Raw genomic sequence first — 11,112 nt, 5'->3', positions numbered from 1 at the left:
CGTCACGGATTTCACTAAGTATGCGATAGATTGTAATCTTAAAGACCGTAGTAATGCCTGTCCGAGCTTTCAACCTTCTGTTTGCATCAGCTTCGTCATCGCGGAGGTATTCATCTTGGTCATTCCACCGACCCCTACCCCGGTTTCGACGATTTGAACCTCGGTCAGATTCCTCGGCGCGATCATTTGAACGGTTGGCCTCCTGTCCGGCCGCGTGCACCTTGCCAGCCGATCTTTTGTTTGTTGCTACCGGAGTTACCTTCGCAGTAGATGCTGCCGCATCATCTTCTACTCGGATGTGCTCGTTGATGCGCTGCATTAGTTGGCCCATGGATGTCGGCTGGTGCATGGTATGCGAGTCCCGCAGTCTATGTCCAACCAAGAGACTACGCTTATATTGTGTGATTTTCCAGGTTGACCGGGCAATCCAAGATCTCGTTGAAGGTTTCCTAGTATCTGGAGTTGTATGCCTTGAGTGTGTCACTCAGCTCCATCTTGACACTGAGAAGGTGGTCAACTTCCTTTGGCGTTCTGGTGTTGGTTTTGAAACGCGTCACAAAGGCTTCCGCCAAGTGCTGCCACCTTTCGATGCTCCCTTCCGACAGCCTCTCAAACCATTTCAAGCCCAGCTCGCCCAAACTTGACGGGAAGATAAGGCACATAAGAGCGTCATTCCGCCTATATCCAGCCATGACCTATCGAAAGTGGCTGACATGCATGTATGGATCGGTCTTCCTGTCGTAGAGCGTGAACTTTAGCTGGTGGAAGCCCGCAGGAAGCGGTGTTGTTTCTATCTCCAGGGAGAAAGGAGTGGCACTCAGTCTCGCCAGATCTGTGTCTAGAAGGAGGGGCACAGCTGGGCGGGGTAGCGGCATTACGACTTCTTCACTGGCATGGCCCCCATAAGATAGCTGCTAGAACGCGGGCACCCGCTGAGTCTCTTGCTGGCATGCCCGCTCCTTCAAGACTGCCCGCAAGTCCTCTGAGCAAGCGGAATAGGAATACCTCGACGTCGTCGCCGGACGTGAGGGCAGATAGGTACTGTCTTGCGTGCAAGACCTCTTTTCTGGCACGTCGGACTCTCCAACCTTGTAACTTCTAGTGATTGAGAAGGACAGAGTGTGCTGCTGGCCCTGACTGCCTGAACGGCGGGGTTGGGTGGGCTCATTGTGGTCTCCCACTCCAGCTACACCCTTTCCTTTGACATGCCGCTTAAGATCCTCCATCTCCGCCGCCATTCTTCGGATGACAGCGTCTTAGTCCCTTAGCTTGTGTTCCAGACGTTTGGCGTGCGATTCTCTCCACCGCCGGTGACTATCTGGACTCCGAGAATGACCAAAGCTTCTTCCGCGCTTATCCTGCGCGTCTCTTGAATGTCCTCTGGGAGAAGTCTCCAGGTCCGTCATCGGAGGAATGGCTGGGTGTCCTTCTCTCCGTCTGGCTGACTCCAGGGTAATTTCGTCGATGGCAGACAACGGAATCTCTTCGTTGTTCGCCATGGACAGCGATCAAATTAGCTGGGAAGACAAGGTTTTGTCTATCAAGTTCCCACAGACGGTGCCAATTGTACGGGGAACAAATATTCCGGCGAAGCCCGTATTCCTTTCTACCAAGCTCCGTGTCTATCCGATTGTCCTGCGAACACAACGGCGGTGAGCTACCCGGCGGTGTGTGGCCGGAAAACCCCTCCGACGGTCAAGTTAGCACACACTCAGGGATAGAGAGAGAGAGAGAGAGAGAGAGAGAGGAGAGAGTTCAGTGTTTTATGTATCTCACCAAATGATCATCTGCCTCAGCATGGGGGGACGCAGACACGCTTATATACCTTCTGCGCCCTAAATCTACTCCCATTAGTCTCTCGACACGTGGTGCTGCTATCCCATCTGTCAGCACAAATCCAACAATCACCACCTAATCAAACTGTCAGGATATCTTGGCGAAGCCTGGCAGACCGGCAGAACCACCTTGACTTCTTATAACCGCGATGCACGGCGTATCTGAGTGATCCACTCGCCGAGCCCTAGAACGACCGAGCTTGGTTGCATTCCGGCAAGCCGAGCTCGAGGTAGGTCGAACCGGTTAGCTGTAGGCCTTCCTGCCGAGCTGAATACACGAACCGTGGAATCCGGAATAGTAGGCAGTCATCTCGGCCGAGCAACTTCAAGCAGCCCGGTTTCTACACAAATGAGCCCAAGTAGCTCGGTCCAACATGGCCCTGTGCCTTAACCAAGCAAAACCTCTCTGGACAAGCCCAAGATACCGCGGCCCAAACGTGTTTGACACTCAACTTGCCCGGCCTTTGCCATGGCCTATTTCAGCTCATAAAATCTCCTTCTCAGTCGCCATTTGTTAGACTAGTGGATTGAAGGGTCTAATGTAGGGGAATTATGGGCCCACCATGGGTCTATTATTTTTTTTTATTTTTTTTTCCAAATCATTCAATTTTTAATATTTTTAAAATAAATTACTAATAAAAAATTAAATTAATCAAATATTGATAATTATACATTTACTTGGATTACATTTATGTAATTTAACCACGTTAATCCCAAACAAATCTTCTTATTTGAACTTTTATTCTCAGTCCTATCTCACTCTTTCATTGCTTGAGAAAGTATTTTATATAACGGATACGTCATGTAATCAAGATGATGTGATATACCATTTTACCTATTAATTGACATGTGATTAAAATAAGACCTAAAAAGTTACTTTTTGCTTGGTAAAGTGTTAAGTGTTTAGTTACATCAAACTTTGGTCCCGTTTGTTAGTAAATGTCAATTAATAAGTGGAAGGATGACACCATATCATCTCAGTCACGTGGCGTACTGTTAGCAAAAATCTGGTTTAGATCAAATCGACAAGAAAAAGTCAACATAGAAAACCAATTTTCACAAATAAAAATTCAATCAGGCAATGTGGTTGGTGTCCTATTCCTTGACAATTTCAAGGACTTTTTTGGAGGTTGCAACGTAAAGAAACAAGTGCAAATAAATTGAAATTCGATTGAAGAACAAGTAAACTTGTCACTTAATTACAAGAATTAAAATTACAAGTTCAAAAGGCGCAACAATCGATAAAGCCAAACTTGGTTACAAAGACCGAATTACAAACAGACTACTCCTAAATACAAGAACCACTCCTAATTAAGTTATGCTACTCCTAATTTCACATGAGTTGTAAATTTTGTTGAAGATCTTTTCTCCTTTGAATTCCCAACTTTTATATGGATTCCAATGGTTATGCTGCGCTACCATGTGTTCATTTGCTAGGCTCCGATAACTGCCCATGAACTGCAACTGCTGCAACTACCTTTGCATTTTCTCTCCTCTTGCAACTGCCATGTATTGTACCCTTATTCCTCTTTCTTAGGCCACTAACTTCACTTTCTTCATTCTTGGTCCTCTTCTGCACGTGTTTATGCCTTTGTCGACAGAGAATTCTAAGTTTTGGTGCCAATAATGCCCCCTCATTCAAGGTAAAACTAGTTTTGTCTTGAATGAATACTCTTCCTACCTTTGAAGCTTTACTCATGGACGGTTCCAACCAATTTTTTCAACTTCTATAGCTCCCATTCGATGAGTTAGCTTTCACAAGATCTGCAGACCTTCTTAACTATTTCCAAGCCACTCAAGCTCTAATGCCAAAATTGTTTGACTCAGATCAAATACAAGCTTTTGAGGACTTCTTGACTGCCCTTCCTCGACATATTTTAGCCATCAATAAGCATCATGCTGAGTTTGAGGCCAGCAAAGGTCAAATCGACCAATTGAAGTCAATGGCTGCTTTTTTGGCTGGTGCTTCTCAAGCCTTTCAAGACACAATCACTGAAGATAACCTATTATCATCAGAAGAAGCTCATTTGGAGGCTCAATTGGCACGTGTCAGAATCAAAAGAACCCCTCCTCAAGCAAGAGCAATCCACAATCAGAGCCAACATGCAAAACTTGTTAACTCAGGTAGAAAATGGTCCTGCCAACATCAAATTTGACCTGGCCAACTGTCACGACCCAAACCCGGCCCTATAGGTTTAGCATCGTAACCGGCCAGTAATCCTTGGATTACCGAAGGCCTCTGTATAGATTAACAAAATTAAGGGGCCAGCGGAAGCAAATACATGAATATAGTTGTCCATTGAGCTGTGCTGACTTATATGAAACAGGGTATTTAAAATTTTATATACATATCCGATAGTCAACCACACAATATACCCACACATATTATAGTTTCTTAAGTATAGCCAACATAATCAAATCCAGTCTCACACATATACAGAATCAACAGGACTGAACACAAGACACTTCGGGAACCTCCACGTGAGGCGCAATGGTTGGCTGACAACAGAAACACGGTTCCAGACAAAAGCCTTCGGGCTCGATCTCCAGAATGTCCACTTATATATACATATATATAAATAGTGAGCTAAAGCCCAGTGAATAACATTAAGGTAAAGGGGTTAGTGAACGAAATCCGAACATATCATAATTAGCGGAAACAGATAAGAGCATGATCATTCTCATATTAGAACATAATAATGGTACATCCCATAGAACACATTACAGAACGTCTTCCGACTAGAGTAATCAGTTCTGGATATCGATTAAACACATATCACCACAATGAAGTGGCTAACGAGATCTCGTAAACACATGAATGTCATGGACCTGCATTTTCATGCCTTCCCCCATGACTTGGGACTATCTATGGATGCCATAATAGATTTCAAATACGGAATATTCGTTCACAAAAATAGATATCATTTCAGAAAACATAGCCTATCACATTTCATTTGGAACATAATTCATATAAACGCATCTTTACGATAACGTTACTCACAGTGGTTCTTGCAAACGGTCAATCAATCCTCGGACGTTGACCTACAAACACAAAGGTACATAACACCAACAGATCTTATCATTACACAAGTACTTGGCCAACACAGCTTAGCTTACATTACGTTGGTTCTTGTTAATTCTTAGCTCATTGCTTAAAACACACCTACTTGCATTCCCTTAACTTAGTACATTCATTTTTTAGTGTGTTTCTAATCCATAACCTCATTACTATGGCTTAAGTAAGGCTTAGGAATGCCTAAGATGCAATAAGGATGCCAAAACATGCATTGGGACACTTAGGCAAAATTTCTAAAAATGAGGTCCCCGCTCGAGCATAGATTTCCTCGCTCGAGCGGACATGCAAAATGAGAGAGGCCGCTCGAGCGTGACTTCCTTCGCTCGAGCGACATGCAAACTTGGAAAAAGTACTGGTTGGTCGTAATCCATGCTCGAGCTACAACTCCCATGCTCGAGCGGATCAACAACATGCAAAGGGTTCGCTCGAGCGTCAAAGTGGTCGCTTGAGCAGAGAGCTCATGTCTGAAAAAAAAATATCGAGAGCTCGCATTCTCCGCTCGAGCACAGGTTTCCTCGCTGGAGTGGACTGTAAAATTCTGGGTTTTTCAAAACAGAGCTTGAGCTTAAAATGTGATTTCCAAGGCTGTACTCATGCATGGCTTGTTTTTAATGCTCGAAAACCTTTCTAAAACATGAACACTTGGTTGTTTGCAAATTCTTTTGCTCAAAGCTCATGAATTTACCAATTTGAACTCAAAAACTCTTGCATGGAAGATTTTCAAACTATGTTCTTGATTTTCTCAAAACATGCAAATGATGATCAATAACCTCATGAATTCTGAAACTATGAACATGCCCAAAACTTACATGCATGCAAGGACTTCAAAACCCAAACTTAAAATAGTAAAATCAGAGGTGTTCTACCATGAATACATATGCAAATCATTTACATGCCCAAAGACCCACTTCTCTTGCTAATTTCATGAAATTGGTTCCAAGATGAGTTGAAATCGTGATGCATGGAAGTTAACTTGCAGAGGATAATGCTAAGGACTCTTACCTAGAGCCTGATTTCAGAAGTGTGGGGTGAATCTTCCTAGTTTCCGTCCTCTTCTTCAACTTCTAGAGCTCTCTCTCTCACTCTCTAGCTATACTCCCTCTCTCTAACACAAGGGACCAAATGAGCAAATTCTTACACTCCTTTACTTAGCCGAAAATACATGACACACTCCTCACTTTGAGCACAAATACACGTGCACACACATGCAACCTTCCAACACACACACACACACAAGGGTTTTAATTCCCTACACTCAATACTACAAAAATGCCTCAACACATTATACACTAAATCACATCTTGGATTATTAGTAGGATTAGATTAGGCACCAATCATGCATTATTTAAATCAAACATAAATAACCTTAATTTATTCAGATTAACACGAAATTCAATTAATTCAAAATGATCCCTACCAAGGCTTGATTTAATCACATGCGATATATTTATTTCTATTTTTTTAAACCGAATTAATTTTTAATAAAATTTGCTATGGTGTTCTAAAAATTCCAAATAACACACTAATATAACTAATTCCGATTTCAGATGCCGATAAGGCTTTCAATCTTTATATTAAAGCAGATTTCTAGACAGATATTTCCACCAGTAACAGATAGAAAGCCAAAGGTCAAGCAAATCACATAATATACCCATAATTTATCTTATTCACTTAATTAGCATCCTTAATTACTGATTAGTGGCTGATTACGGATCGGGGTTGTTACACCAACCTCCAACAAAGCAAAGCAAAACATAAAAGTGTGCTACAAGCCTGGAACAACTTTTGTTTTGTACTTTCAAAAAGACTGAATCCCTTGTACACTTGTTTTTGCTTTGTGACTCTGGCTTGTACATGCTTAACAATTTTTATATGAATGGATGCATGTGTATGATTATCCTTATCTCTTGTTTTCCGACATGGTAGGGTAGTATTGCTTTAAATACTGTCCATTGATTATTCTCCTATGTGGCTCTCCTTCTAAGTATGCAAGATGATATGCCCCTCTTTTAAGGACCTTCAATACCTTGAAGGGTCCCAATTAGGAGACCACTTCCCATACTCTAGGCTTTTTCTTCCAAGAGGAAAAATAGTTTTCCCAACTAATTCTCCTTCAGAGAACACTTTATGCTTTACTTTCTTATTATAACTTCTTTCTACTTTCTACTTTCTTTTTTTTTTTTTTTTGTGCAAATAAATGATTGAAAGCAAAAATCATCTTTTCGTCCAAATCTTGTAACTCAATTGTCATGGCTTCATTGTACTCATCCATTAAGATGTTCAACTGTTGAGCCAGTCGATTGGACCTTAAAATTACTTCAAATAGGAGAACAACATCATGCCCATACACCAACTCATATTGGGTTGTTCCTGTGCTATTTCTCCTAGAATTTCTATAAGCCTATAATGCCTCAGACAAAAGATTGTGCTAATCTCTAAGATTGTTCTCAATCATTCTCTCCAAAATATTCTTAACAATTTTGTTTGTTGCCTCAGCCTGCCCATTTGCTTGGGCATAATAGGGGGAAGAATTTAGGATTTGGATGCCATGCTTTGTGGCAAACTCCCTTATTACATCCCTATTAAACATGGTCCCTTGATCGACAGTAACAGTTTGAGGTAGACCAAACCTATGGATCACATTCTTTTTAAGGAATTCAATAATTTGAGTATGTGTGGCAAATTTTAATGGGATTGCTTCTATCCATTTGGTAAAGTAATCTGTTGCCACCAACAAATATGAATGTGCTTTTGATGAAGGTGGAAATATTTGACCTATCAAATCCATTGCACAACCTTTAAAAGGCCATGGCTTTACTATTGAGTTCAATCTTATAGTTGGGACCCTTTGGACACTGCCATGTTTCTGGTAACTTTGGCATCCCTTTGCATATGTATTACAGTATTCTCTTATAGATGGCCAAAAATACCCATACCTGCTAATAAGCCATCTCATCTTATTCCCAGCTTGATGAGCTCCACAAATGCCCTCATGTGCCTCTACCATTGCTTTCATTTAATCTTCTTGGCCTATGCACAACAGGGTTAGCCCACCATGTGCTTTCCTGAACAAATCATCACCCATGATGACATAATTTAAGGCTTGATATTTTACTTGCCTATCACATGTCTCATTAGGGTTAGACAAGTACTTGATTAGAGGAAACCTCTAATCACCCTTAGACACCTCAAGTGTCATTATTGGCAAGAAATCCCTACACCTATCCCTAAAAGCCAAGAAATTCCTCTTTTGAATTCTTATGATTCTTTCTTGGGCTCCTTTAGGAATTTTCAACCTTGATGCTACTTAAGCCATCTCATTGGCCTCTTTATTCTCTATTCTGTACATGTGTGTGAAGGACACATGGTCAAAAAAATCTACTAACCACTTTGCCTCAGTTAAATACTCTTCCAAAGTTTTGTTCATACATTTGAATTCCCCTTTCATTTGCTTGATGACTAGCTGAGAGTCACCAAAAACTTGTAATCTTTGAAATTTAATTTTATGGCTAATTCAAGTCCAATTATCAAAGCCTCATATTCAACTTGATTGCATGACTGCACATGTTGCTCATCCAATTGATAAGCAAACTGGTGCATTTGCTGTTTAGGAGCAATTAAAACAATACTACTCCAACTCCTTCGTCTGTCTTGGACCCAGCAAACATTAGCCTCCAAGGCTCAGTATTTACCATATAAACCTCAAATAGATCTGGTTCAACAAGCAAGCTTGGATGTTCTGCTAGAAAATCTACTAGAGCATGTCCCTTTACTGCTTTTTATGGCACATATTTAAAGCAATATTCAATTAATGCCAAGATCCATTTGCCTTGTCTACATCTTAATACAGACCTAGACAACATGTATTTTATCACATCAATTTGTGCCACAACAAACACCTCTGAAGGCAACATATAATGCCTAAGCATTATGGCCGCAAAATATAAAGCCAAACATAACTTCTCAACATAAGTATACCTAATTTCAGCATCATTCAATCTCCTACTCAAGTAATAGATGGCTTGTTCATGGCCCATATCATTTTCTTAGGCCAATAAACATCCAATCGACAAGTCACATGCTGAAATATAAAAGCTTCAAAGGCTTCCCAGAAACAGGAGGCATGAGCACTGGAGGACTGGTTAAGTAACTCTTATAAAATCGAAAGCTTTTTGATGACATTCCTTCCACTTCAACTCACTATCTGACTTTATTTTTACCAAGGGAGAAAACACCAAAGTTTTCCTAGCTAAATTAGCTATAAACCTTCTTAATAAATTGACTTTGCCTAGGAAACTTTGCAATTCTCTCTTGTTGCTTGGGGGTTTAGCTTCTAGTATCAGCTATGCCTCCTTTATCACCTGTGCCTATTTCATTACTTGTTGTGACTCCTTCATCACCTGTGCCTATTTCATCATTTGTTCCTTCTTCTACTACTTTAATTTGTGATAATTCTTCCTCTCTTATTCAGTCTATTCCTATTGATTCAATTTCTGTTGGTCTTCCTCTTCATCCTCTTCCTCCACCTTAGCCAAACTCTTATCCTATGCTTACTCAATCAAAAGCTAAGCAGCCTACTTGTTTCACTGTTTCCTCTTATGCTTTTACCAATGAACCTACTTTTGTGAAGGATGCCTTACATTCTCTTGTTTGGCTTAAGTCTATGCAAGAAGAGTTTCAAGCCCTTTAACATCAACATACAAGGACTCTTGTTTCTTTTCCTCCTCACAAGACTGCCATTAGTTGTAAGTGGGTATTTCGAATTAAGAAGAACTCAGATGGTAGTATTCCAAGATATAAAGCAAGGTTGGTTACTAAGGGCTACCTTCAACAAGAGGGCATTGAATTTCAAGAGACTTTTAATCTTGTTGCTAAGCAACCTACTATCTGTATTTTATTGTGTTTGGCACTTCATTTTCTGTGGTCTTTAAAGCAACTTGACATATCCGATGCATTTCTTCATGGAAAACTTGAAAAGGTATGGTTCAGCCACTTGGTTTTCTTCACTCTTCTACCCCTCATCATGTGTGCAAATTGAACAAAGCTCTTTATAGCCTAAAACAGGCTCCTCGTGCCTAGTATTCCACATTCTCAACATTTTTACTTTCCTAAGGATTTTATAATAGTCACGGTGACTCTTCTCTATTCGTTAAAAAGATTGCTACAAGTATCACCATTATCCTCATTTATGTGGATGATATACTTCTCACTAGGAGTGATTCTTGTTTGATTGCTCAACTTCTTAAGCACATGCATACTGCTTTCTTAGTGAAGAAGCTTGGACATCTCCTACTTCTTAGGCATCTCTGTGCTTCCTCAGTCACATGGCTATTTCTTGTCTCAACAAAAGTATGCCTATGAGTTATTGACTAAAGCTGAAATGGTTTATGCAAACCCTACTCTACCACATTAGTCCTGAAGTCTTCTTTTTCCCCTGATGATAATAAGCCTTTCTCTCAACCTTCTAGCTTGGTTGGGGTATTTCAGTATCTTACTATTACCAGGTTTGATTTGGCTAGGGCAGTTAATCAATCCCACAAATTTATGCATTCGCCTACTAATGTCCATTTTTAGGCTGTAAAGCGACTACTTAGGTATGTCAAAGGAACTCTAACTCAAGGCTTAAGTTTCACACCTATTCCCTTTTCACTCTTAATGCCTTCTCTGGCTCCAATTGGATTGGTGATAGCCTGGATCACAGATCTACTTTAGGATAGTATGTGTTTCTTGGTCCTAACCTTATTTCTTGGTCAACCAAGAAGCAAGCCACAGTCTTGAGATCTTCTACTGAGACTGAATATAGAAGTTTAGCCCATACTGTTATAGAAATCTCTTTAAGGATCTATCACTTCTATCATCCATTCCATTTCTATGGTGTAACAATTTGTCTATTATGGGCCATACATCCAAACCTGTTTTTCACTCTAGATCTAAGCATATAAAGGTAGATTGTCATTTTGTAAGAGAAATGGAGCCATCTAAACATCTACAATTGAGCTATGTCCCCACTATTGACCAAATAAAAAATATTTTCCCTAAGCCATTGGCTACTTCCGGGTTCAACTATCTTAAGGACAAGCTCATGGTGCTTTCCTTGCCCCATTAGCTTGAGGGGGAATGAACATAATACAAAGCCTGAGTAGCTCAAGATTAAGGATCAGCCACTGCAGTCCAAGCCAAAAGCCTTGGTGTCCACCTATG

This window comes from Camellia sinensis, chromosome 10, assembly GCF_055761805.1.
Source record: "Camellia sinensis isolate YWXY chromosome 10, ASM5576180v1, whole genome shotgun sequence".
Classification (NCBI taxonomy): Eukaryota; Viridiplantae; Streptophyta; class Magnoliopsida; order Ericales; family Theaceae; genus Camellia; species Camellia sinensis.
This window is presented reverse-complemented; position numbering follows the sequence as displayed.